General features: G+C 42.2%; 1 protein-coding gene across 1 annotated transcript in view; it reads right to left on the reverse strand.

Moving 5' to 3' along the window:
- Positions 1–23,217, reverse strand: part of RUFY1 (RUN and FYVE domain containing 1) — a gene marked incomplete in the record, with an annotated part of 403,552 nt that overhangs the window by 245,816 nt on the left and 134,519 nt on the right.

The following is a 23,217-nucleotide window of genomic DNA, read 5'->3' on the forward strand; positions in this document are numbered from 1 at the left end:
AACATTCTGTACCAGACAACATATAAAATAAAAAAAATAAAAAAACAAAGGAAAAAGTTAAATAATATTTTTAACCAAATTATTGCAAGTTCAATATCAATTTATTATGCAAAAGCCGATAGCAACAGTGTAAGGTGTAAAAAAGGAAGCAAGCTGTCTAGATTTCATATGCGGGCTAGGATTTAGGATTTAACAATGTTTGAAACAATGATTTGAGAAAGTGACAGAACCTGATTATTTCACTTACTAAATCAGCTGTCTGCATGAGTCTTGATACATTAAAGGGATATAAAAGTACAAAAGAAAATCCTTTAATATGTTAGAGCATTTTATTATTGTACTATTGTATACACAGAACGGTGTGTTTAACCCCTGCAGCTCCAGAGCAGCAATGCACAAATGGTACCTAGCAGAACACACCTGGTGCGCCAATGACAAGAAAAAACAATCATCAGCTAGCTTCCAGTAGTGCATTGCTGCTGCTGTGGATATGTACATATGCTTGTCAACAAAGGGTACCTAGAAAACAGTACGTAAATTTGATAATAGAAGTGCCTAAAATACATTCTCTATCCAATTCAATTAAAATTCTGTCTGGATTAAGGTCTTCAGAGCAGATTCAGATGATATGAAAATTGTTTGTTATCCTACTCTTTTAAAGCTCTCATGTGTCACTATTATCCGCTGAGCTTTTATATATAAAACACTTAATATAAAAGTAATAGCTAACTATCCATAACTGGTTACCTCAAGGAACTGATTAAACAGCATTAATATACTGTGTAGAACATAAAACTTCCAGCTTAAAGTGATATGGAAAGAATTCACAAATTTCTTAATGTATTAAAGTCGGTACTGTGAGTTTAAAAAAACACTGAACCCAAATTTTTTCTTTCATGATTCCGATAGAGCATGACATTTTAATCAATTTTCTAATTTACTCCTATTATCCATTTTTCTTTGTTCTCTTGCTTTCTTTATTTTAAACAGCCATCCCATTTTAGGTTCAGTACCATGGATAGCACTTGCTTTTTGGAGGCTTACATTTACTCACCAATAAGCAAGCATAACCCAGGTTCTCAACCAAAAATGGGTCAACTCCAATGCATCACATTCCTGCTTTATAAATAAAAATAGCAAGAGCATGAAGAAAAATTGATAGTAGGAGTAAATTATAAAGTTGCTTAAAATGTCATGCTCTATCTAAATCATGAAAGAAAAAAAACATAATTTATGTAAGAACTTACCTGATAAATTCATTTCTTTCATATTAGCAAGAGTCCATGAGCTAGTGACGTATGGGATATACATTCCTACCAGGAGGGGCAAAGTTTCCCAAACCTCAAAATGCCTATAAATACACCCCTCACCACACCCACAATTCAGTTTAACGAATAGCCAAGAAGTGGGGTGATAAAAAAAGTGCGAAAGCATATAAAATAAGGAATTGGAATAATTGTGCTTTATACAAAAATCATAACCACCCCAAAAAAAGGGCGGGCCTCATGGACTCTTGCTAATATGAAAGAAATGAATTTATCAGGTAAGTTCTTACATAAATTATGTTTTCTTTCATGTAATTAGCAAGAGTCCATGAGCAAGTGACGTATGGGATAATGAATACCCAAGATGTGGATCTTCCACGCAAGAGTCACTAGAGAGGGAGGGATAAAATAAAGACAGCCAATTCCGCTGAAAATAATCCACACCCAAAATAAAGTTTAAATCTTATAATGAAAAAAACTGATTTGTGGGTGTGGTGAGGGGTGTATTTATAGGCATTTTGAGGTTTGGGAAACTTTGCCCCTCCTGGTAGGAATGTATATCCCATACGTCACTAGCTCATGGACTCTTGCTAATTACATGAAAGAAATGTGGGTTTAGTGTCCCTTTAATGCAGGAATTTTGCTATTTTATTAATGCATGCATAGTTTTTGCATTTTCTAAATTTTGTGCCCTTTATGCAGTCCACTAAATTATTATTATTTTTTTTTTCAAAAAGGTCAGGACAATATAGCCAGTGAACTGCCTCATACAGTCACCATAAAAGTGTTTAAAGTCTAGTGTAGATCTTCAGCAAGAGCTCATGAATATTTCATTTTTTTACACGTATATGTTACACAATTTTCTCAATTAAGATTATGCATTATTGTGGTTACAAAAGTTTTCTATAGTCAAAAAGGTCTAAAAGTCTGGTCATGTCTCTGACAAAGAAAAATCTCAATTAACTTACAGCTAGATTACGAGTTATGCACGCTATAGGGAAATTAACGAACGCAACAAAAGTTGCGTTATTAAACCCCCAATAGCGCAGCCATTACAAGTTTACAAACAGCTGTCTTGTGCGTGCGATATGGTGGTTTTAAGCGCAGAATGAAAAGCTCCGTAACCCAGCCCCATTGATCTCTATGGGGAAAATAAAAGTAAAGTTTAAACCTAACACACTGACATAAACCCGAGTCTAAACACCCCTAATCTGCTGCCCCTGACATCGCTGCCACCTACCTACTGTTATTAACCCCTAATCTGCCGATATCGCCGTCACCTAAATAAAGTTATTAACCCCTAATCTGCCGATATCGCCGTCACCTAAATAAAGTTATTAACCCCTAATCTGCCACTCCCGATATCGCTGCTACTATATTAAAGTTATTAACCCTTAATCCCCCGCACCCCAACATCGCCCCAACTATATTAAAGTTATTAACTCCTATTCCGCCACTCCCCGACATCGCAGCCACTAAATAAAGGTATTAACCCCTAAACATCTGGTCTCCCACATCACTACCACTAAATAAACCTATTAACCCCTAAACCGCCAGCCCCCCACATCGCAACAACCTAAATTAACCCTAACGTAACCCTAACCCCCCCAACTTTAACATAATTAAAATAGAGCTAAACTAAAGTTACAATTATTAACTAAATAATTCCTATTTAAAACGAAAAACTAACTTACCTGTGAAATAAAACCTAAGCTAGCTACAATATAACTAATAGTTACATTGTAGCTAGCTTAGGTTTTATTTTTATTTCAAAGGTACGTTTGTATTTATTTTTACTAGGTAGACTAGTTAGTAAATAGTTATTAAATATTTTCTAACTACCTAGTTAAAATAAATACAAACTTACCTGTGAAATAAAACCTAAGCTGCCTTACACTAAAACCTACCATTAAAAAAAAACAAAAAAAAACACTAAAATTACAAAAAATAACAAACGAAATTATACAAAACAATAAAAATTATTCCTATTCTAATACCCTTTAAAAAAAAAAAAAAAAAAACCACCCCCCGCCCCAAAAAAAACCCTAATCTATAATAAACTACGAAGGGGCCTTAAAGGGGCCCTTTGGGGGACCTTAAAAGGGCCTTTTGTAGGGCATTGCCATAAAGTTAACAGCTCTTTTGCTACAAAACAAAACAAAACAAACACCCCCTAACAGTATACAAACCTCCACCCCCCAAACCCACAAAAAAACAACATAATTTATGCTTACCTGATAAATTTATTTCTCTTGTGATGTATCGAGTCCACGGATTCATCCTTACTTGTGGGATATTCTCCTCCCCTACAGGAAGTGGCAAAGAGAGCACCCACAGCAGAGCTGTCTATATAGCTCCTCCCTTAGCTCCACCCCCCAGTCATTCGACCGAAGGCTAGGAAGAAAAAGGAGAAACTATAGGGTGCAGAGGTGACTGAAGTTTTTTAAATAAAAATATACTACCTGTCTTAAAAAACAGGGCGGGCCGTGGACTCGATACATCACAAGAGAAATAAATTTATCAGGTAAGCATAAATTATGTTTTCTCTTGTAAGATGTATCGAGTCCACGGATTCATCCATACTTGTGGGATACTAATACCAAAGCTTTAGGATACGGATGAAGGGAGGGACAAGACAGGTACCTAAAACGGAAGGCACCACTGCTTGTAGAACCTTTCTCCCAAAAATAGCCTCGAAGAAGCAAAAGTATCGAATTTGGAAAATTTGGAAAAAGTATGAAGCGAAGACCAAGTCGCCGCCTTACAAATCTGTTCAACAGAAGCCTCATTTTTAAAAGCCCATGTGGAAGCCACTGCTCTAGTAGAATGAGCAGTAATTATTTCAGGAGGCTGCTGGCCAGCAGTCTCATAAGCCAAACGGATGATGCTTTTCAGCCAAAAAGAAAGAGAGGTAGCCGTAGCCTTTTGACCTCTCAGCTTACCAGAATAAACAACAAACAATGAAGAAGTTTGACGGAAATCTTTAGTTGCTTGTAAGTAGAACTTTGAAGCACGAACCACTTCAAGATTGTGCAACAGACGTTCCTTCTTTGATGAAGGATTAGGACATAGTGAAGGAACAACAATTTCCTGATTGATATTCCTATTAGAAACAACCTTAGGAAGGAATCCAGGTTTGGTACGCAAAAACACCTTATCTGCATGGAAAACAAGGTAAGGTGAGTCACACTGTAAAGCAGATAGCTCAGAAACTCTTCGAGCCAAAGAGATAGCTATTAAAAACAAAACTTTCCAAGATAGAAGCTTATTATCTATGGAATGAATAGGTTCAAACAGAACCCCTTGAAGAACTTTAAGAACTAAGTTTAGACTCCATGGCGGAGCAACGGGTTTAAATACAGGCTTGATCCTGACTACGACCTGACTAAACGCTTGGATATCTGCCAGATGTTTGTGTAAAAGAATAGACAAAGCAGATATCTGTCCTTTTAAGGAACTAGCTGATAATCCCTTCTCCAATCCTTCTTGGAGAAAGGACAATATTCTAGGAATCCTAATCTTACTCCATGAGTAACCCTTGGATTCAAACCAATAAAGATATTTGCGCCAAATCTTATGATAGATTTTCCTGGTGACAGGCTTACTGTCAGGTTAGGAAATATCCAGAAGTAGACCCAAATGCAAGGGCGAACTTAAACAACACCCTTACACTCTGAGTTTAATCCAGGACGTGACCCCACGACAACCTCCAAAAAACAAAGTACTCACGATATGGAGCAGGGTTAGCCTGTGCCAAAGTAATTCATGATATCAGCCAGATAGACTTCTGAATAAGGAACTGGTTTCAGGAAATGCCTTCCACAGAATCAGGAGAGCAGGGATAGTCACTTATACTCAGACAGAAGAAGGGTAAAACAGGAAACAGTTAATAATGCAGGAGTAGGTCATTTGTTATCAGGCAGTCTGAAGGTTAACACTGTGTAGACAGTCTTTGCAGAATATGCAACAGGTAATCAGGCAGTTTGAGGGTTAACACTGAGTAGACAGTCTTTGCAGAGTATGCAACAGGTAATCAGGCAGTTTGAGAGTTAACACTGTGTAGACAGTCTTTGCAGAGTATGCAACAGGTAATCAGGCAGTTTGAGGGTAAACACTGTGTAGTCAGAACTTGCAGAATTAATAACATGTAATCAGGTAGTTTGAAGGTTAACACTGTGTTGTCAGAACTTGCAGTGATAGCAACAGGTAAGCTGGTAGTTTGAAGGTTAACACAGATAATCAGTACTTGTGGAGATTGGCAACAGGATATCCAGCAGTTTGAAGGTTTACACTGAATAATAGTATTTGCAGAGTTTGGAAACAGGTAAACATGCAGATTGAAGGATTCACAGAAATAACAGTATTTGAATAGTTTGCACTACACAGAGTAGTCTGAATATGCAGGGTTTGCAGCAGGTAAACAGGAAGTTTGAAAGTTTCACAAAACAAACAGTACTTGCATTGTTTGGAGACAGGTATTCAGGAGGTTGAAGGTTAATCCAGCATAGTAAGTCCTTGAAGAGATTGGCACCAGAAAAGCAGCAGTTAGAGAGATTCCTCAGCGAAATCCTAACAGAAGCCTCAAAGTTAACAAACAAACGGACACTGGAGAAACAGGAAGCCAGAATAAAAAGCCTGGTTGTGACATCATCAGGAAGGGGTGGCTTAGACACCTGTCAATCAAGCACACAGAGAGGACTACAGAGCTTCCCAGCAGCTGAGCGTGACACTTTCTAGCTTGAATCAGGGTATCAATGGCCGACTCAGAGAAACCACGCTTTGATATAATCAAGCGTTCAATCTCCAAGCAGTCAGACGCAGAGAAATTAGATTTGGATGCTGGAATGGACCTTGGATTAGAAGGTCCTGCCTCATTGGCAGAGTCCACGGTGGAACAGATGACATGTCCACTAGGTCTGCATACCACGTCCTGCATGGCCACGCAGGCGCTATCAGAATCACCGAAGCTCTCTCCTGCTTGATTCTGGCAAGCAGACGTGGGAGGAGAGGAAACGGTGGAAATACATAGGCCAGATTGAAGGACCAGGGCACTGCTAGAGCATCTATCAGTAACGCCTAGGGATCCCGGGACCTGGACCCGTAACACGGAAGCTTGGCGTTCTGACGGGATGCCATCAGATCCAATTCGGCTGTGCCCCATAGCTGAGTCAGCTGGGCAAATACCTCCGGATGGAGCTCCCACTCCCCCGGATGAAAAGTCTGACGACTTAGGAAATCCACCTCCCAGTTCTCTACCCCTGGGATATGGATTGCTGAGAGATGGCAAGAGTGATCCTCCGCCCATCGGATTATTTTGGTTACCTCCATCATCGCTAGAGAACTCCGTGTTCCTCCTTGATGATTGATATAAGCTACAATCTGATGAATTTGGCCGCAGCTAGCTGAGGCCACACCTGAAGCGCATTGAATATCGCTCTCAGTTGTAGAATGTTTATCAGGAGGAGAGTTTCCTCCCGAGACCATAAGCCCTGTGCTTTCAGGGAGTTCCAGACTGAACCCCAGCTTAGCAGGCTGGCATCTGTCGTTACTATGAGCCACTCTGGCCTGCAGAAACACATTCCCTGAGACAGGTGGCCCTGAGACAACCACCAGAGAAGAGAATCTCTGGTCTCCTGGTCCAGATGTAGTTGAGGAGATAAATCTGCATAATCCCCATTCCACTGTTTGAGCATGTATAGTTGCAGTGGTCTGAGGTGTAGGCGGGCAAAAGGAACTATGTCCATTGCCGCTACCATGAGTCCGATTACCTCCATACACTGAGCCACTGATGGCCGAGGAATGGAATGAAGAGCTCGGCAAGTGGTTAAGAGTTTTGATTTTCTGACCTCCGTCAGAAATATTTTCATTTCTACCGAGTCTATCAGAGTCCCTAGGAAGGAAACTCTTGTGAGAGGGAAGAGAGAACTCTTTTTATGTTCACCTTCCACCCTTGAGATCTCAGAAAAGCCAACACGATGTCCGTGTGAGACTTGGCTAGCTGGAAAGTCGACGCCTGAATTAAGATGTCGTCTAGATAAGGTGCCACTGCTATGCCCCGCGGCCTTAGAACCGCCAAAAGGGACCCTAGCACCTTTGTGAAAATTCTGGGAGCCGTGGCCAACCCGAAGGGAAGGGCCACAAACTGGTAATGCCTGTCCAGAAAGGCGAATCTGAGGAATTGATGATGATCTCTGTGAATAGGGATGTGTAGATACGCATCCTTTAAGTCCATGGTAGTCATATATTGACCCTTCTGGATCAACGGTAGAATAGTCCGAATAGTCTCCATCTTGAATGATGGTACTCTGAGGAATTTGTTTAGAATTTTGAGATCCAAGATTGGTCTGAAAGTTCCCTCTTTTTTGGGAACCACAAACAGGTTTGAGTAAAACTCTAGCCCTTGTTCCGCTTTCGGAACTGGGCAGATCACTCCCATGCTATGTAGGTCTTCTACACAGCGTAAGAACACCTCTCTCTTTGTCTGGTTTGCAGACAATTGAGAAATGTGAAATCTCCCCCTTGGGGGGGGGGGGGGGAGTCTTTGAAATCCAGAAAATATCCCTGGGACACAATTTCTAAAGCCCAGAAATCGTGAACATCTCTTGCCCAAGACTGAGCGAAGAGAGAGAGTCTGCCCCCTACTAGATCCGGTCCCGGATCGGGGGCTACCCCTTCATGCTGTCTTAGAGGCAGCTGCAGACTTCTTGGCCTGTTTACCCTTTTGCAAGCCTGGTTAGGTCTCCAGACTGACTTGGATTGGGCAAAATTCCCCTCTTGCTTTGCAGCAGGGGAAGCTGAAGCGGGACCACCCTTGAAGTAACGAAAGGAACGAAAAAAATTTTGTTTGGTCCTCATTTTATTTGTTTTATCCTGAGGGAGGGCATGGCCTTTCCCTCCAGTAATGTCTGAAATAATCTCTTTCAGTTCACGCCCGAATAGGGTCTTTCCTTTGAAAGGGATGTTCAACAGTTTAGATTTTGATGACACATCAGCAGACCAGGACTTAAGCCATAACGCCCTGCGTGCTAAAATGGCAAAATTCTTTGCCGATAATTTAGCCAGTTGGAAAGCGGCATCTGTAATGAAAGAATTAGCCAACTTAAAGGGCCTTAATTCTATCCATAATATCCTCTAATGGAGTCTCCATCTAAAGAACCTCTTCTAGAGCCTCGAACTAGAAAGCAGCTGCAGTAGTTACAGGAACAATGCACGCAATAGGTTGGAGAAGAAAACCTTGATGAACAAAAATTTTCTTCAGGAGACCCTCTAATTTTTAATCCATAGGATCTTTGAAAGCACAACTGTCTTTGATAGGTATAATTGTACGCTTAGCAAGAGTAGAAATAGCTCCCTCCACCTTAGGAACCGTCTGCCACAAGTCCCGCATTGGTGTCAGATATGGGAAACATTTTCTTAAAAACAGGAGGGGGAGCGAACGGAATACCTGGTCTATCCCACTCCTTAGTAACAATATTCACAATCCTCTTAGGGACTGGAAAAACATCAGTGTAAACAGGAACCTTTAAGTATTTGTCCATTTTACACAATTTCTCTGGGACCACTATAGGGTCACAATCATCTAGAGTCACTAATACCTCCCTGAGCAATAAGCGGAGGTGTTCAAGCTTAAATTTAAAGGTCGTCATATCAGAATCTATCTGAGGGAGCGTCTTTCCTGAATCAGAAATTTCTCCCTCAGATAACAAATCCCTTACCCCTACTTCAGAACATTGTGAGGGTATATCGGATACGGCTACTAAAGCGTCAGACGGCTCAGCATTTGTTCTTAACCCAGAGCTGTCACGCTTTCCTTGTAAACCAGGCAGTTTAGATAAAACCTCTGTGAGGGTTGTATTCATAACTGTGGCCATGTTTTGTAAAGTAAAATAATTTGACGCACTAGAGGTACTTGGCGTCACTTGTGCGGGCGTTACTGGTTGGGACACTTGGGGAAAGCTAGATGGCAAACCCTCATTTCCTTCTGTCTGAGAATCATCTATTGCTATATTTTTAAGTGCTAAAATATGCTCTTTATTGAACAAGGATTTTCCTTGATGTCAGACATGTTAAACAGGCTAGTAATGAAACAAGCAAGCTTGGAAAACACTTTAATCAAAGCAAATAATACTTAGAAAAAAACGGTACTGTGCCTTTAAGAGAAAAAAAGATGCACAAACTCTGCAAAACAGTGTAAAAAAGCAGTAAACTTTATAAAATGTTTACAGTAGCATCATAAAACCTTAGTAATTTTGCACCGCTAGACAAATAAATGATTAACCCCTTAATGTAAAAACCGGATTGACAAAACGTAAAAAAACGGTAAAAAAAAAGTTCAGCACCTTGCCACAGCTCTGCTGTGCCGCCTACCTGCCCTTTAGGAAAGATTTGTGGGGGAAAAACTTCTTTTAAGCCCTCAAACACAGCAGGACCCTCTGGAGAAGCAGCTGGATGTCTCTGAGTAAAATAAACTGCGCAACTGAGGTGCGAAAATAGGCCACTCCCACCTCACTTGATGTTATGGGGCCTAAAAGAAACACACCAGAGTGTTTCTAAACTAGCGATGTGGGTTAATAACCCTTAAACAAGCCACAATGACCCCTTAATGTCCCTCAAAAAACATTATATTTGCAATAAAAAAAAACGTTTTTTCCTATCAGTGTCACCAGTAACCAATGAGCCCTTTATGCAAGCTGGGATTCCTACTAAGTGTCTGAATATAGCTTACCCTTCCCTCATGGGGATATTGCCAGCTTTCTCTAGAATTATCACAGTCTGTCTAGAAAAAAATTGACTGAACATACCTCAATGCAGCTTAGAATGCAAACCGTTCCCCCAACTGAAGTTTTCCTGTACTCTTCAGCCCTTATGAGAACAGCAGTGGATCTTAGTTACAAAGTGCTAAGATTATCATACTCCTTGCAGAAATCTTTATCCGTTTTCTGCTAGAGAGTGAATAGTACACACCGGTACCATTTAAAATAACAAACTTTTGCTTGAGAAAATAAAAATTAACATTTTTGTCACCACACTCACTTTACCCTTCCTAGTACTTAAGAGTAGGCAAAGAGAATGACTGGGGGGTGGAGCTAAGGGAGGAGCTATATGGACAGCTCTGCTGTGGGTGCTCTCTTTGCCACTTCCTGTAAGGAAGGAGAATATCCCACAAGTATGGATGAATCCGTGGACTCGATACATCTTACAAGATAAATTAAAGTAAACCTAATCTACCCATTGCCCTGAAAAGGGCATTTCCCTTAAAAGGGCATTTAGCTTGTTTAGGAATAGCCCAAACCCTAATCTAAAAAAAAAAACAACACCCAAAAAACCCTTTAAAATAAAACCTAACACTAACCCCAAAAGATTCACTTACAGTTTTTGATTTCCCACTTGAACGATCTTCATCCAGGCGGCGAGAAGTCTTCATCCAGGCGGCAAAGTCCTCATCCAGGCGGCCTATTCTATATTCATCCAGACAGCATCTTCTATCTTGATCCCGGTGGCGCGGAGCAGGTCCATCCTGAAGACAACCGGCACGGAGCATCCTCTTCATACGGTCACCGCCGTACACTAAATCTTCAATGTAAGGAAGCCGTTTCAATATGGCATCCTTTGCATTCCTATTGGCTGAAAAATTTGAATCATCCAATAGAATGAGAGCTGTTTAAATCCTATTGACTGATTTGAACAGCCAATAGGATTCTAGCAGCTCTAATTCATATTGGCTGATTCAAATTTTTCAGCCAATAGGAATGCAAGGTACGCCATTTTGAAACGGCTCCTTGAATTGAAGATTTAGTGTACGGCGTCGACCGTATGAAGAGGATGCTCCACGCCGGATGTCTTTAGGATGGACCCACTCCGCCGGGATCAAGATAGAAGATGCAGTCTGGATGAAGATAGAAGAGGCTGCCTGGATGAGGACTTCGCTGCCTGGATGAAGATAGAAGAGGCCATCTGGATGAAGACTTCTCGCCACCTGGATGAAGATCGTTCAAGCGGGACTTCAAAAACTGTAAGTGGATCGTCGGGGGTTAGTGATTTTTTTGGGTGGGTTTTGTTTTTTAGATTAGGGTTTGGGCTATTCCTAAACAAGCTAAATGCCCTTTTAAGGGCATGGCTCATACAAATGCCCTTTTCAGGGCAATGGGTAGCTTAGGGTTTTGTTAGAGTCAGGTTTTTTATTTTGGGGGGTTGGTTGGGTGGTGGGATTTACTGTTGGGGGGTCTTTGTATTTTTTTTAAGGTAAAAGAGCTGTTTAACTTAGGGCTTTTAAAGGCTATTAGTAGTTTATTGTAGGCTATGGTTTTTTTTTTTATTTTGGGTGGGCTTTTTTATTTTTATAGGGCTTTTAGATTAGGTGTAATTCCTTTTTATTTTGGATCATTTTCGTTTGTTATTTTTTGTAATTTAGTGCTTGTTATTTTCTGTAATTAGATACTTTTTTAATTTTTCTAAGTGTAGTTTAGTTTTATTTAATTGGTAGTTAGTTTATTTTTTTTTATTTTTTTTTTTAAAATACTATTTTTATTGAGAACAAGAAAAAGGATACAAGTACATGTAAACTTATACAATGCAGACTCGCAGGTCTGGAGTTGACAGAGGGAATGTTCATCTGATACATGCATGCCTTCAATAAACAAAAAAACAACAGTTTGAACTATATCATAATCCAACTTTTACTTGTCCTCTTTTCATCCTCCCCTATTTGGGGAACATTATTAATTTAACTGAACTTCTATACATCTATTAATTAACTGTGACACCTTCGTATGGCAAGTTATCTGTTGGGTTCTTGGCAAGACTTGTAATAGTCATAGTACCTGCTCTATGAAAAGAAAAGAAAAAAAAAAAAAAAAAAAAAAAAAAAGGGAAGAGAAAAGGGGAAGAGGGTGAAGGCTGTAGTGGATAGGTAGAGTCACCTATGAGCGTTTATATGGTCATGTTTTCCCTCTCTCCCACCCCATTATCGCGTGGTTGGTACAAGAATCCCCACTCGCCTCTTAGGGATGCTGTCAGCATATATTCAGTATGTGCAAAGGGGTTTAAAATTAGTCTCTGGGAGTCCAAGCTCAATGATTCGATGTATCGTCGCCATTTAAGTATAAACTGTTTAAGTCTCCTAGTAGTATCTAGTTTAGTGTCTAGCTGTTCAATGAGCAATTGTTTGTGTAATCGGTGTTTGAATGCATTGAAGGTGGGGCTAGTACTCTCTGCCCAGACACTCAAGATGGTCTTCCTAGCAATTAAAATAATGGTAGTCAATAAGAGAGTATCTCTGAAACAGAGATCGCGCCATTCCAAGAAGCAAATTTGTTCTATTTCTAGTTGAACTCCAAGCTTAATGGCGCTCGTAATCCAAAAGGCAACCTTGCCCCAGAACTGTCTGATCTTTGGGCATGTGTAAAAGAAGTGAAGAAAGTCTGGGTTAGCCAATTTGCACTTGCTACATTCATTCACTACTCCGGGTCTCCACTTGGTCAATCTTTGAAGGATAATATAATCCCTATTTAGTAATCTAAACTGAGATTCCCTCAGGGACATGGATAAAGTCGCTCTCCGAGCGCACATCACGCTCTGCTGGATTAATTCCGTGAGGTCTGCCCTTTCCACACTCCCACTCCATTTATCAGCCAACAAAGTTATGTTTTTAGAGTCAATGGAGCTTAAGAGCATTCTGTACATTTCCGAAATGGAAAAGTTGCCTAATTTAAATGAGGACACAGTTCCGACAAATGCATGAGGCTCCCAGAATTGTGGGTCCCCTCTTATCAGATGGTCTATAAAGTGTCTCATTTGTAGGTATGCGTAAAAGTGGGTTCTTGGTAGCCCAAATTGAGTTTGAAGATCGGCGAAAGCTTTAATGCACTTCCTAGACAGGTCTACAGCATCTCCAACAGAGCTCAGTCCTCTGGAGGCCCACATGGTAAAGGGAGAGGAGTCTGTTCCTGGGGGAAAGTTAGTGTTGTTTCGCAATGGAATCATTCTAGACGCCACACAGCAGCGGCCGACCTGTTTGAGGGCTAGTCGCCAGGCCCTCATTGTGTCCCCATAGAGGAAGCTGTCCGTAAGCTGTGCGAGTGGGACACTGGGGGGGGTGAAGGGTAGGACCGATAAATCAAGACCACCCAGGGCCTGTCTCTCCAGTTCTGGAGAGTAGAAGTGGGTTGTTTGCAGCTGCCAGTCGATCATAAGGCGGCCAAGTGTTGCCCAGTTATACAACCTTAGGTTGGGTAGGCCTAGCCCCCCTTCCGAAGGGTGTGAATATAACTTCACAAGAGCTATTCTCGGTCTACCCCCCTTCCATAAGAATTTCGAGAGGGCCCGATTATACTCCGCCATGTCTTTCCTGCTAATAAGAAAAGGTAACATCAGCAATGGGTACAGTAGCCGTGGCAGAATCACCATCTTAACAAGACTTATGCGCCCCGAAAGAGAGACTGGCAGATTTCTCCAGATAGGTTTGGCCACACACATAAAATCAAGAATTACATCAGCTGCACAACAGACAATATAATATATGCACTATCTTGCAGCTGCTCCAAGATCTATATTGGCATGACCAGCCGCCAGCTCAAAGTCAGACTACAGGAGCATGTAAGGAACATTAAAAATGCCGCTAAGGACCTTGAAGATGGGAAAACCATAACTTCAGTGGCCCACCATTTCTTTAAACGTCATCTCTCCAATCCAAGAGAGCTAAAGTGCCAAGGAATAGAAAAAATATCCTTAGGCATCAGAGGGGGCAACATAGAACAAGCCCTGCTAAGAGCAGAGTGCAGGTGGATATATCTGCTAGACAGTGTGTATCCTAAGGGATTAAATGAACAAAACAACTATTAATGTTTTCTGTAAAAATAAACCAATTCAGAAACCATCCTAAGGATACACACCTAAACACATCCATATGGGACACCTTGGGATGTGAGAATGACACATAATATTACCTGAATTCACTTTTTCCAAAAAGGTTAAAAATCAAGAATGATACATAATAGAATCAATATAACTTTACGTCAATTCTTACAAGGCCTGAGTAAAATGGCGCACCAATCACCTGAAACTTAATAGAAATTGGACCATTGAATTTCATAGTAATACATAATTGGAACCAGAAATGAACAGGTCCCACTCACTTTGATTATCTATTATAATCAATAACAAACCTGATAAATATCCATTTACCCCTCACTGTCTAAAGTAAAGTAAATGTTGCACTTTACAACTCACTAGCACACTCAATGATGCAAGCACACCTATGACACAAATAATCTAAGTCACCATAGGCTTGTGAAGCTCACACCTACATAGTGTTGTCACTATTCTCTATACAATTATCTAGACAGCCCAGGACAATTTGGTACCGGGCTTCCACTCACACATTATGAACACACTAATTATATCACATTTATATTCTGGGATCTAGAATACCAGTATGTTCAACAATGGGACACTAGACTAAAAGTCTCACGTTTGGCACCAGTTTTTGACACTTTTTGTTGCTGTTCACCTCCCTTCTCCCTGCACTCGACATCACCACTTACAACCACATCAACATTCCAATCTCACTCATATAATTGGTCCTGCACAAAGTTCCCTCAGCCTCTTTATGTGTTACCCGAGATCTCACAGCAAATCAGGGAATGTGTTTACTTTGTCCAGTCTTTTTGTTATTGTTTTCAATTTTGGTTGCGACCAAATCATTAATATATACCCTAAAAAAAGGGAGACAAGCCTATCTGGATGATGTTAGCCACAGTAATCCAGCGAGTGTATTATTTAATATCCCCTGCAGTGTCCCACCTCATTTAGGTATATAATCCCTATTAGGTGCCCAAATACCATGATCGGGCACTGAGAATCAGAGATAGGCACACAATAAGCGCTACAGAAATGACGTTTCCCCACACACCCCCCTCTCCTACTGATACGATAGGAGAAACTGGGAACCAATCACAACAGCCGACGTGGGAGCACCTCCCACCGGCCAGCCAATAAAAAGCCCCAAGTTCGGCGGGCGCCCCACCTTTGACAAAGCCTTCGTGGCGAAACATGTCAGGGCAGTTGGAGAACTTTTCTCCTTTTTAACTTTTCAAACAGTGTGACTCGGTGTATGAATGTTTAATTAGAAAAATAATTTAAAATGGTACATGTGTGAACCAGTGTGTGGATTCGAGATCCTCTAGCCAGACAAGCTGTCAATAGTTAGTATTAGTACTTTACTAATCACTACCGCAAAAATAGACAAAACGAAATTAATCTATTATGGTTAGAGGGTACCACAACCCTGAATGGTAAGGGATTGATTTTTGTGTTTATACTATAAGCTGGGAAGGCCAAACGGTAACTCGAATTTTACCATCTAGGTTATTATAACTGCTTAGCCACTACATTAACGCTAACTACAGAAAACCTCCGGCTAAACAAATCTCATACTCCTATATTTGCATATTATACTGGGGAGCAAAACCTGAAAAAAACGGGGGGTTAATATAGACAGTAATGACTGATGAAGTATACTGTTAAGTCCTACTTTATGATAAGGAATTTATAGGTGTATCCGCAATACTAAGAAAACCTATATATATATAATCAAGCAGGGGCAGTTTTTGATATCACAGGTATAGAAACCAGCTATTCTGACCTACAGGAGATCAGTATCTAATAAGGCAACCAATTTTTTCTGAATACTACTACTGTCCTTTGACAGCTAAGCTCTGCACATTTTCGCCATACAGGCTCTCCAGATACAAAGTATTACAATACGAGTAGAAGCACCGCACACTATAACAGATATTCAGTATCAATAAATTAATAGCGTACTGAACTTATATGTATATTTAGCTCTCTATATGGAATTATAATAACATGTGTTGATAACTATAAATAATTCTAATTAACCCACAGGGCTATCTATACACCAGTAAAGAATATCTGTAATATCAGATCAATACTGTAGCACGACCAACCTGATCCCACATATAAACAGGAGAATACCTCCTAACCCTCGTAGATAAGTGGGTTAAACAATTTTTCTCTACACAAACGTGCTATATCGTCGCCCCCCAGTTATAATCTCCATAATATAAGCCTATCCACCTAACCCAGCACGAAGCAGCTGATAGACCCCCTAGCACAGCCAGTCTGGTGGTAATTCTATCCTATCCTTCAACAAAGGAGTGGCAAAGAACTGTAGGGGACCGTTACAGTTTGGTTTCCAAAATAAAAATAAAACACAAATCTGAATTAATAATCACACTCCCCACACTGTGGACTACACACAACTATTGGGGGATCAGCTACACCTGAGATATAACTCAGGACCCTACATATAAAAGGGTGACACCCGAGGTATATTGTAGCACCCCACAATAGTGAGGGTATTTTCCCTTGGTATTACCAAAAATGTACTAATGGTCTACTCCTTTTTGGAACAACATTCCCTCACCTCACACTGTTTGTGGATTTTAATGTGTTGTAAAGATTTTAACTAACAAAATAAAAGTTAAGTTTTAATCGCCCCTCTTTGGGCTTCTTTACCTAAGGTAGCATTGGACCTAAATAGATCAATTGCTGGTGAGTGCTACACAAGTACATTCTTGCAATTGCCTACGGCAATTGATATTTGTGAGTTAGTCTTTCCCTATGTACAGCACCCGGTCTCCCTAATTACTATTGGTATTTCTCATATTCAGAGAAGAAATTTGAAAACCAGTGAGACACAGCATTGGTAGTGCCGTCGTCTTTCTCTTGTCAGTTTCCAGATTTCTCCAGCCGTCCATCGTGACCGCGGCATCACGACATGCTCGGCTGATATTGTTGCAATACAGAGCTTGACCACTGGGGGATAACTGAATACCCAAGTAGGTTAAGGTAGGTTTGGCCTCCTGGAATGGGTAGGGGAACAGTTGAACCTTGTCCTTTTGTAACCACAAAATTTCCGATTTGGTGTTGTTCACCTTGTAGCCTGAAAAAGATCCAAAGGCTTCAATTATCGCCAGGACGTTCGGGATATGTTTGGCGGGATTCTCTACGAATAGAAGCATATCATCCGCATATAGTGCGAGGTGTAGTCTCTCCTGACCTATTAGAATGCCCGGATATGCCGAGCGTAACTTGATGGCTAATGGCTCTAAGGCCATGTTAAAGAGGAGGGGGGATAATGGGCATCCTTGGAGTGTACCCCTTTGCAGTGAGATGCGTGGGGAGAATAAGCCGTTAGCCATAATGTGGACCCAAGGGGATGTATAGATATTTCTGACATAAGTAAGAAATGAGCCCGCAAAGCCAAAGCGCCGCAGGGTATCGATGAGATGACTCCACTCTACTCTATCGAAGGCCTTCTCTGCATCCAAGGATAGCAGGAAGGCCTCCGAGTTCCCTCTCACCTCAGTGGGTTCTGGGGTCGATGCGAAATGCGCGATAGTGTGTAGCACTCTCCGTACGTTCGTCACTGAGGTTCTATGATACATAAATCCGGTTTGGTCCGGATGAATAATGTCTGTCAGGATTACTTTTAATCTATCTGCCAAGATCTTCATAAGTATCTTGTAATCCGAATTGAGGAGGGAGATGGGGCGATATGATTCAGGGAGACCGGGGTCTTTTCCTGGTTTCAAGATCAGCGACACATGTGCCATCGTAAATGTCTGGGAGGGAGCAATCGTTTCCTTATAGTACTGGTTATAGAGTTTAGTTAAAGTAGGGGTAATTTGGGGCCTCAACATTTTAAAGAATTCAATGGGTAGGCCATCGGGACCCGCTGCTTTCCCATTGGACATGGAAGAGATTGTTTTTTGAATCTCTTCAGGGGATATCGGGGAGTTTAGAGCCTCAAGTTGCTCATCTCTGAGTTGAGGAAGCTCCAGGTCCTTCCAAAAGTCTGACACCCTTTCCGGAGTAGAGTCTTGTTGGCTAGTATATAGGTTAGAGTAGTATAGAGCCAAAGCCTTCACAATGGACTCCGGAGTCTTGTAGGTTTTGTTACAGTATTTAATGGCCGCTATGGGCTTGCGAGCCGTCTGTTTATTTATCAGTAAGGCCAGCAACCTGCCCGACCTGTCCCCCTCTCTATAGAACCTAGCGCTGGTTCGAAGAAGTTGACCGACTGCTTGATGGTTAAGGAACACATCCAGTTCGCTCTTACTGGCCAGGTATCTGTCCTTAGAAGTCTGGCACGGTTTGCCACAATAGGCCTGATAGGCTTCCGTGAGAGCTAATTGTAGCGACTGTAATTTGGCCTGGGCCTTTTTCCGTAGAGCGGCCACATAGGAGATTATATCCCCAGTCAGGACTGCTTTCGCAGTATTCCAGAACAATTCTGGGTTGTCCCGGTGGGCTTGATTATCCGTGTAAAAATCATTCCAGGCATGTGTTAAGTGCTTCAGGAAAGCATCCGAGGTGTACAAGAAGCCTGGGAATCGCAAAGTCTGCTTGTTGGCAATCCTTGCTCCCATAGAGATCACGAGTTCTACTGGTGCGTGGTCAGAGACCACTACCTGGTGTATCTTGGCCTTGTTAACCCTTGGAACGATATTGGAAGAAATCATGAACAGGTCTATCCGCGACACCGTGGGCGACGCTCTAGAGATACAAGTAAAGTCCTTGCTTTCTGCATTCCGCAATCTCCATACATCTACTAACTGTAAGGAGTTCGACAATCTAGAGAAGGTCCTCTTTTCAAAGGCACCAGAATCCCGAGGCTGTCCGCCTCCCGATACTCGCTCTGGGTCTCTCCACCTGTCACACACAGGGTTTGGTGCTAGGTTGAAATCTCCCCCGAGTATGATATCCTGACCAAGATAAGGGGACAGTGTCTGGATGAGCCTGGTCCAAAAAGCTGTGGATTTGCAGTTCGGGGCATAAATGTTGCAGATTACCAGTATCTTTTGATTTGTTCTAATTTTGACTATTAAAAAGCGTCCTTCACTGTCTTTGTGGGTGTTTAAAATCTCAGTGTTCCCCCTTTTCCCAAATAGAATGGCTATACCTCTGCTCGAGTTGGTGTATGAGACATGTTCCACCATTCCCACCCAGTCCCGTCTGAGTTTGTCGTGTTCCACCTCTGAGAGGTGAGTCTCCTGCAGTAGGGCAATGTCTGTCCCCAAACGTCGCAAGTGCGCCAATATGGTGCTTCTCTTAGCAGGGGAGTTAATTCCCCCTATGTTCCATGTCACTAATCTTACAGCCATTTAAGTAATGCTATAAGGTGGCCGTACAGGTCGTTCCCCCAGTGGGGGGAGTCGGGGAGGGGTAAGGCAAGCGGCAGACCGAAAGCAGCGAGAGAAGGCGTAGAGAGGGCAGGGGAAGCAGGAAGGAAAAGAAGGGGGGGAGGGGGGAGAGAAGGAGAGAGAGGAGAAGGGAGAGGGAAAGAGAAGAAAAAAAAAAAAAAAAGGGGGAACCATCAGTTTGATATTATCCTGATAGGTTAAGTGCTCTAGAATGGGGAGGTCCTTTATTTCATCAAATTTGTCATGAGCATTTAAACTAACGGGGTCCGGGGACGCCACTCCCAGGAGTATAATTAGTGTCCCATTCTTTAGAGAGATCGTGAAATATGTAATATCAGAGAATTGGCAAAATAAACAGTTCCAAGATAGCGTATAAGCCCAACTAAACAATCTTAGTACTATAATAGAGAGGTTGAATCGGTACCTGCGAACCCTCCAATCTGTTGACATGATCTGACTGACATATTGTAACATTAGTACCATAGAAATAAAAAGAAGATACCTTATAATATGGGGTGTCTTATCTAACTTAACATTGCTTTGAGTGTTGGAGCAGTAGCAGTCCCACTGCACCGGCCCTGTTGTCCGGATTACTGTCACATACCTCATGGCAGTAAACTTCAGAAGTAAGAACATTATCAGCATATACAATGAGCTAGGTTCACGGATAAACATAACAAGAAAACATTTTGTGCAAAAAACAAACATCGTAACCAGTCATTAGGCCTATATGGCAACTATCCTGCAAATGAGAAACCTGGACCTAATCAAGGCCATTGATCTAAACCCTCTCAACCCGGGTCTGAGCGAGATGGGCCATTGGGGCTATTCCCTCTTCTATTTTGTTCTCTTCCCAGGTATTCTGTAACCTCCCGCGGGGAGTCAAAGAATCTAGGGCCCGAGGGAGTTAGCAGTTTAAGTCTGGCTGGGTATAAAAGGTAAACCTGCCTACCCTCCGAGTTAAGTCGCGAGCATAGCGGGGAAAATTCTTTACGCTTCCTCATTAGTTCTGAGGAATAATCCTGAAAAATGAGCAATTTAGAGCCTTCAAAAATTACGGGTGACATTTTTCTATAAGCACGTAGCAGTTCTACCTTCAATTGGAAATGTAGTAACTTGACCATCACTTGTCTGGGCTGCGCATTATCCCTCTCCTGCTGTCTATCAGGTCCCACCCGATGTGCCCTTTCCACACTACCTTTAAAAATGTTGGGGATGAGTTTAAGCACTAGGGGCAGGGTATTTTCAATAAAGTGAATAAGGTCTCTGGGCTTGACGCTCTCAGGAATCCCCAATATGCGCAAGTTGTTGCGGCGGGACCTATTTTCTAAATCCTCCAGCCTCTGGTGTAAAACAATGTTTTCCTTAACTAGTACATCAATTTGGGTACCATGAGTAACTGCAGTGTCCTCAAGCCCTGACACCCTGTTCTCTATCTCAGTAAAGTGAACCGAAAACTGTTTCATCTCCCCTGTTAAGTGATCTAGGCCCTTCTGCAAGCTATCAATTCTGGGGAGAAAGATGGAGGAAAGTTGCTGCACCACAACATGCGTATCGAGAGGTAGCCCATTAAAGTCCTGCACAGCAGAGGGCGTATCCTGTGTGTGGTCAGCAGCCCCCCTGTTCTTTCCTGAGGACTTGTTTTTCCCTGACATTTTGCCCCCAGTCAAAAATCTATCCATGCAAGGGTACAATCTCTATCAGAGGTAGTGTCCCACCACCCCACTCCCCTTCAGAGGTATAATCAATTCAATAGGAAAAGCCTGTAAAATACAACACTACCTTAGTTATTTGAAACACTTGGCACAGTAAATTAACACAGTCTATACAGAGTCTTAGTTGTATGAACCTCTTTGCATATAATCACCAAAAGTCCAGGCAAGAAACAAACATGTATAAGAGAGTCTGTTTTCTTTTCTTCTGTCTCCCTTTCCCCTAACTTTTGGGTGGATCAGCCAAGGGGAATCCCTGTTGATTGTAGAGAGTTTTAACTGGCTCGTAGCAAGGGGGTTAGTAGTGATGAGAGAGGGCTATAAGGTGATTAGAGCCACTGATGTTGTAAAAAGTTCTCTGCAAGCTGAGCCGTTTGTGGCTTAAGGTGTGCTTCCCCCAGTGTTCTTACAGCTACTGAGTATTATTATAGCACCGTCCAGGCCCCATGTTTAGCTATCAGGGATAGTGCCAGGGCACTCTGTGAGAAGTATGTTCCCTTGTCTAGTGTAATACCAGAGTCTGTCCCCCACCAAGTGAAAATGAGCAGGGTGATAAAGTTACCTTTTCAGCCGGTTACAGGCTGAAAAGGTAACTTTGTGGGTACTTAGGCACACAGGTGATCTTTTCTTTAGCGAGCCGATGTAAGGTATGAAGCGGCATGAATCGGCAGTGCTTTGTGGAGTTGGGCAGCGCTTTTTGTCCAGCAGCCACGTGGGTCCGGTCTTTCTCAGCGGCTTGCGGTGAGCAAGATGGCGGCTTTTCGCGCCGTATGCTGGCGGCCCTGTGGAGTCGATAGTCTCTGCTCCTAGACAGCCCCGCTTACCTCCGCTGTCATCTCGGCTATTAAAGGTAAGTACACCTTGGATCGGTCCTCTCTACTTGATGTGTCCCAGTACCGGCACAGGAGGGAAGTTTTTCCGGACTCGGTGGTGAGGCTTAGCACTCTCCAGGCAGCGGTCTCACCCTTGTGGTCTCCCCAACCAGGTGGGGGTGTCTGTCGAGCCCTTCACAACAGCAGCCGGGTTGTCAGACGTGGTCCGGAACTTTGCGGTAACACTCTCACACTCAGAATGGCGCACGTACACGTGCTATCTTTCAACGGTGGGGGCGAGATGACTGTCGCCAGTGCTTGAAGTGCCGAACACCAACCGTGTTAAGGCTATAATGCACTTGTGGGTAGCCAGTAGTAGAAACCAGCAATCCAAAAGGGGTTAAGTAGCAGCTTAATAGCTTTTGAATTTGTAGCAGCTCCGGAGCTCTTCACTACAGCTGCCTATCCCTTGGCCCGCCCACCGGAAGTCAGTTTATTTTTATTTTAATAATTATATTAGTTTAATCTTAGAACTTTAAATTTGACAGGTAAGTTTTAATTTCACTTAAGATAGGGAAATTGTAATGTTAATATAAAATTAGGGGGGCGTTAGGTTTAGGGGTTACTAGTTTAATTTAGTTTATTGCGATGTGGGGGGCTTTTGGTTTAGGGGTTAATAGTTTACTTTAGTATATTTCGTTGTGGGCAGCTTGCGGTTTAGGGGTTAATAGTTTTTTTTATAGTGGCAGAGGTGTAGGGCTTAATAACTTTAGTATAGTGGGGGTGATATGGGCGGACGGCAGATTAGGGGTCAATAATATTTAAATAGTGTTTGCGATGTAGGAGGGCGGCGGTTTAGGGGTTAATAACTTTATTATAGTGGTGACAATGTTGGGGAGTGGCGGAATAGGGTTTAATAATTATTTTTAATGGCGGCCATGTCGGGAGCGGCAGATTTGGGGTTAATAAGTTTAATATAATATTTGCGATGCGGGAGGGCCTAGGTTTAGGGGTTAATAGGTAGTTTATGGGTTTTTAGTGCAGGATCAGGTCCGACTGACATCTCTGAATGCGGAGAGCAATACGCTCTCCGTATTCAGCATTGCACCAGAGCTGCTGGTGCAACGCCGCCCACTGCAGACTCGCAGCTGCAGGGAGGTGTCAATCAACCCGATTGTACTCGATCGGGTTGAATTCCGGC

Source organism: Bombina bombina, chromosome 6, assembly GCF_027579735.1.
Source record: "Bombina bombina isolate aBomBom1 chromosome 6, aBomBom1.pri, whole genome shotgun sequence".
Taxonomy (NCBI): Eukaryota; Metazoa; Chordata; class Amphibia; order Anura; family Bombinatoridae; genus Bombina; species Bombina bombina.